Raw genomic sequence first — 6,000 nt, 5'->3', positions numbered from 1 at the left:
GACTGAGTACCGAAGAGAAGGAGAGACAGGAATCCCAAGGTCCGGCCAATGGGTCTTGAAGCCTCCTTGATCTGAAACCCACCTTTGCTGCCACTCAGATGCTAGTCTCCCTGTTGCTAATGCTGCCCAATGCCGGTATCCTGTATGTATGGACATATACATATGGCCTCTGCCCTTAGGACCCCAGATCCTGCGGCTGATCCTTTTTTGCTTTGTTTTGTTTTTCTTTGTACCTTAAATGTGGTTATTTTTGTGCATATCCCATCCTTTCCACTAGACCATAAGTCTGGTGGGAGAAGGACTCCTACTTTCTAGGATTTAATCACAAAAAAGTATTTTTAAAAATAAGTCCTCTTTTAAAAAATGTATAATAATAACAATGGCTCATTCTTATATTGTACATCAATGTTTATAACATTTTATTAATGATGAAATTGGGAATCAGAGAAATAGCCAACCACAATCACACAAGCAGTGTCAGCTCCTGCTTCTTTCCAGTAGGCTAAGAAGGAGTGCATGGATGGATGGATGGATGGATGATTGTTGCTGTCGTCACTGAAATTCATAACAAATTTTATTTAAAATACTCTGAATAAAATGAAAATCACAGTTGATGGGAGGGGCAGTATAGAGAAAGGGCTAGAACAGAAGGCGGTAGCATATCAGATTTCACATGCTCTGAGACAAACTTGGCAAAAGCTGATCCCCAAACACTGCTGACCTGTTTTCAGAGAGGCCGAATTGAATTTTATTGTGAACTCAGGCTAATTGTCCTTTATCTTTCTCCCATTTCAATGTTGGATTTGGATAGTTATCGGGAGCCCTCCATCCTCGATCAACAGCAAAATCACCTTCACCAAAGGAATTAAGCAGAAATTATGAGGTGAGTACTATTCATTGTGATTTTTCAGATTAATCTCTCTATGGATGGTTCATGGATGGACTTGGAGAGAGTCATTTTTTTCTCCAAAACAGAGATTCTTAACCTGATATTTGTGAATATGTTTTTTAAATGTGATCACTGCAGTTCAATATAACTGGCTTCCTTTCTAGTTCTATGTATGCTATTTTACTTATTTAAAGATTCATATCCTTAGAAGGAATCCATAAATGTTGCCAGACTGACAAAAGGTTAAGGACCCCGGTTTAGAATTTTGTCATTTCTGTGAGTCATTTCCATGATTGATACCCGTGGCAGTAGTACTGGTTTTTAAAATAAACAGACCAGACCTCACTACCATGAATCAGTGTTCCCTTCAAACAGTGAGCTGAGGAGGCTCTTTTTCCAATAATGCTCCATCTGCTCAGAAAAATCTTTGAAACTTTTCTTTTAGCAATTGTCTAGGGTCTCATTTCTCTTCCTTAAAATGAGGCTTTGGACTCTTTTATGTCTTTTTTAGCTCCAACATTCTACCCTTCATTCTGAAGGTTTGCCCATGTCTAGGACCCTGTGGTGTATGTCAGGTCTCTTCCAGCTCTGATGGTAAAGACTTGCACCTTTAGCCTTCTAGTGTCTGTCCAGGGATCACTCCCATTCCTTGGCTGCCTTGGTCTAAGGTGCCTTCGAGCTATGGCATTCTATATTCTATATCTAAAAATCCTTCCAACTCTAATATTCTCTGCTGTCTGGTCTGACTCCTTCTGGCTTTCGCATTTCACATTACGAGGCCATGTTTGGTTCCAACATTCACCTATACAATATTCCAAAATCCTGTTTACCCCGAACTTTCTGTATTCCATTTCCCAAGGCTTCTTCTAGCTCCAAGGGGGCACTTGATTTGGGAGGAGGAAAAAATAGTCAAAAATCCCTCTGGAGCCAAGACTGGATCAAGTCGTATAAGTCTTTACTCCAAAACATATGGGAGGGTTGTTTTTTAGTGGCTGCTAAACTGGCTTTGAAGGTCATTCCCAGAGAAACAGCCCAGAAGTGTTTAGGGCAGTAACAACACTCGTGGAGAAAGGCCTGAGTTTGTCACCTGCCAAGGTGATACTCTGAGGGCTCCACAACCATAGCGACAGATAAATTTGGGAATGTATGTATGTGTGCAATGTTGCTTTAAAGTTTCAAGCCTTTATAGCCACCTCACATTTCCCACGTCCCCCAAACAACAGGAAAACTTGAACTCATTAGTCCCCATATCTCCCTACAGAAATTTAGCACCAATAAACCTTCCTTATCTACAACACAGAGATAAGTGGGCAAAGTGATTACTTAGCTGTTCTGTTTGAACATCTATGAGGATGCTTAACTAAAAATGGAACACTGACGTCCGTTGTGTATCTGAAGTGACCTTAGCTGAATAATGGAATGAAAACACAGGAACACAGCTCATGCTCACAAGCGAGTCTAGATTCCTTTCCAATTTAACTCTATGAAACACAAAAGTGTGTTCCAAGTCAAATACTAGAAAATATCTCTTTCCAATCCCCATCTATTCTGTGCTATTTTCCCACTGGATGATGGGAAACATTTCCATGGGAATCATAAACTCTGAAATTCAAATACATTTAGTACTTTTCCCAGGGGTTAGAAAGAGAGGAGGCTAAAAGATGGAAAATAGATCTAAGGCAAGCAAGGGATTGGGAAGCTCTTTCCACCATCTTCTCCTTCCATCTCTAGACATAGCAACTGGCTTCCATGTTTTAAACCCCTTGAAGAAAGGGAAGATGGATAAATCCTAGAGATCTTGTTTCAGTCACCAGTTTCCACCCTCTCGCCTTCTTGCCTCTGATGACAGAGGGAAAATAACAGCCACCGTGGCTACCTAATTCCTCGTTCTTGGTTCTGTCCGGGGTTTGGGTGCAACTCAGTGAGTGTGACCTTGGCCAACCCACTTCACTTATAGCCTCAGGGAGCTTGATTTGACCATCTCTTAAGTTTATTGGGCTCTAAGATTGCCCATTCGATGCCCTTAGATCTATCTCTGTTTGGACACTCCAGAATCACATTAGTTATAAATTCCTTTCTTGGAATTAAAAGCCCTCTCTAGTCTCCCCCCTCCCTCCTCATTTTCCCACACTCCCCAACAAGCGCCCTTCATTCCCTTTTGGCTAATAAATAGTCCCATTGCTCACTCCATCCTGCTCGGGGCCCTCTCCCCACTTCCAAACCTTTACTGATAGTGATCTCATTTAGAATACCTGCTAACTGGCTTTTTGCAATTCAATGCCTATGTATCCTCAAGTATAATTTAGTACATGAAGATTCTAGTCCACATTGTTCTTCCCTTCTCAGAAAAACCACTTACATTAATCAGCCTTAGCACACAATATCACACTAATTTGTACAATACCAAGAAATGGGGGAGTGGGAGAGTCTCTCAGCCTTAGAACAGGGAGTCAGAAAACCTGGCTAATGTGGCCCTGGGCAGATCACATTGCTTTTAAGGGCCTTTTTTTTCTGTTCTAAAATTAAATGGTTAACCTGAATGGCCCCTAGGCTCTCTCCCAGCTCTCAATCTTCTTTTCTTAGGACTAGTGAACAGACCATGGCAAAACTGTGTGCCTGTTGCCTGTGATCAGTCTAGGCTAAATGCCGCAAGCAATGAGTAGCTTTTCCAGCTGCAGCAACTCATTGGGCCCATCTGCCAAAGCCCGGGGACCTCTGAAAGGAGCGTCTGTATTCAGAAATGGAAGGCCTGACACCTTGTGCCTTTCTTCAAGGTGATGGCTTCCGTGTTCATTTTCACCTTCAGGTAGACAGCCTATTCCTTGAGGACGCATTACACCTTTGATAGTACAGTCACTGGTATTATTGAAAGTGATTTCTTACGAGTCCGTTTTTCACCTTCAGTTAGCAAGAATGCTCCTTGAGGAATGGAGGGCTTGCTTGGTGGATCCTAGTATAGAGCTGAGCACGTAAGAGAAGGGCCAATGGAAAGAGATCCAATACAAGCTGAAAAATACATATGTGGGGGCAGCTAGATGGCACAGTGGATAGGACACTGGCCTTGGAGTCAGGAGAACCAGAGCTAAAACCCACCTCAGCCACTACTAGCTGCGTGACTCTGGAGAAGCCACTTAACCCCAATTGCCTTGCCCCCAAAACCCATATGTGTATGACTGAGAGATAAGCATTCAAATCCTTTGCCATGAACACCTCTCAAAGAAAACCTGTCACTTCCACTGCTCCCCTCACTCCTAAGTTCTGAAGACTTACCTGGAGTTGTAATCAGTTATTGTTTCCATGGATGAGATGATTCTCCTGATAACTGCAAATGGCTTTTGAGTTAATATATTAACCACAGGTTAAGGTGAAAGACACTTGGAGGTTTATCAGAGTAATATAGAAACGTGCTGGACCAACACATCTGCCATTCCGACAAGTGATTCTGGTCGAAGCCGTCAAGGACAAGTACCACTGTGGCCAGGAGGTGATGCAACCCTTCAGAGACAAGTGATCCCTTATGGGTAGCAGCTGTAATATATATTACGGCTTCATTTAACTTCCAGTATCATCAGACTATAGAGTGGGATCAAAGAGCTAGTCATGACTTTCAGGTAAGACACAAGGATGAATGGGTAAATTATCACCCAGTTATTCTCTGTGGATTAATGGAAGTCATAGACCCACTATGTAAATTGTCACCCATTTGTTCTCTATGGACTAATGGAAGTCATAGACCTACTATAAAATATAGTCTAGACAACAATTTAAAATGGCTGAGAACTTCAGAGATTATCTGTAGTCTGGTAGAGAAACAGAAGCACTGGACATGAGCTGGAGAACCTGGGTTCGATGATGACAAAGCAAGCTTTTCTGGTCATGCTTAGGAGCAGAGAGGTGCATACTTCCCCTTCCCCACACAGCAATAAAAGCTCTCTGGAACTGTGTGTGTCCACACCTGAGTGCCATGTTAAAGTTCTAAGAATAGCCCAGAGACAGAGCAATGGCAGATTAACTGCAGTCCCACTCTCTTCCTTCACACTGACAAGGCAACAAGGCTCTAGACTCATTAGCCCACTGCTCTGGCACTACTGCTTCCTCCTTTCTTCCTGCCTCTGGTCTCCCCCTTTGTCCATCCACCCTCCCCACGGGCTACCAAAGTTCTGTTCCCAAAGCCGATCTGCTCCCAGCTCTCCCTTGTGGAAAGAGCTCAGGTGACTCCAGGTCGCCTCTAAGATCAAGCACAAATCCCTGTGTTTGATAGTGAAAGCCCTTCACAATCTGGACCTTTATCTAGTCCAATCTCTCTTTGTAATATAAGAGCCAGTGGGGGCCATATGAAGGGACAGGGTAGGGAACTGGACCAAGATCCTTTCCAAATATAGCAATTCCCCTTCCCTGCATGAGTACATATAATATACACTCCCCATAGAATATATACTCCTAGAGGTCCAGGGCTGCCTTATTTTTGTCTCAGTATCCCCAGAACCGAGCCCCCTCCCTGGATCTTGGTTGTCAATCACTTCAGTTCTATCTGATTCTTTGCAACCTCCTTGAGTTTCCTTGGCAGACACCAGAGCAGAGTGGACACTAGACAGTAGAATAAATACTAGTAGTAGCCTACTTCCTTTTCTAGATCATTTTACAGATGACAAAAATGAGGTAAAAAAGGGATGTGACTTTTTTAGGGTCACAGGACCAGATCTGAACCCAGGAAGATGAGTTTTCCTGACTTGAACCCAGGCACTCTATCCACTGCACCACCTGCCTGGCATCTAGAGGTGTTTAATAAAGGCTAATGATTGGCTGACTGATCTACCAAATGGTACCGTCTGCCTCACCCTAATGGAAAAGCACAAAACTCTGCTCTCATAGCCCTCCATGCATAACTTCAGGCAGACTTGATTATAACACGACCTAAACCTACTCAAGGGGCATTAAGGGGGGAAGACTGCTTAAGATGACCCTAACACAAAGAAAAATTACACAGCAGTTTATTGTCTGAAAGCAGAAGACCCAAATGGGGACTTCCTAGAAAATGGTGAGTGAGTGGTGGGCAGTGGCATTATAGACTGTTCTAAAGGCATCTGGATGACGGTCTGGAGAGAAGAGGA

At 43.1% G+C, this 6,000-nt stretch overlaps 1 protein-coding gene across 2 annotated transcripts in view; it reads left to right on the top strand.

Moving 5' to 3' along the window:
* The first annotated feature begins 631 nt into the window (after positions 1 to 631).
* The window catches only part of CLNK (cytokine dependent hematopoietic cell linker), a 230,735-nt gene continuing 225,366 nt past the window's right edge, over positions 632 to 6,000 (top strand). For both annotated transcript variants that reach the window (XM_031942106.1, XM_031942105.1), the window contains exon 1: positions 632 to 883. The gene's annotated coding sequence lies outside the window, so the exon portion shown is untranslated. The remainder of the gene's footprint in view (positions 884 to 6,000) is intronic.

This window comes from Sarcophilus harrisii, chromosome 6 (assembly GCF_902635505.1).
Source record: "Sarcophilus harrisii chromosome 6, mSarHar1.11, whole genome shotgun sequence".
Lineage (NCBI taxonomy): Eukaryota > Metazoa > Chordata > Mammalia > Dasyuromorphia > Dasyuridae > Sarcophilus > Sarcophilus harrisii.
Note: the sequence above shows the minus strand (reverse complement) of the source record. Positions and strands in the feature narration are given on the sequence as shown.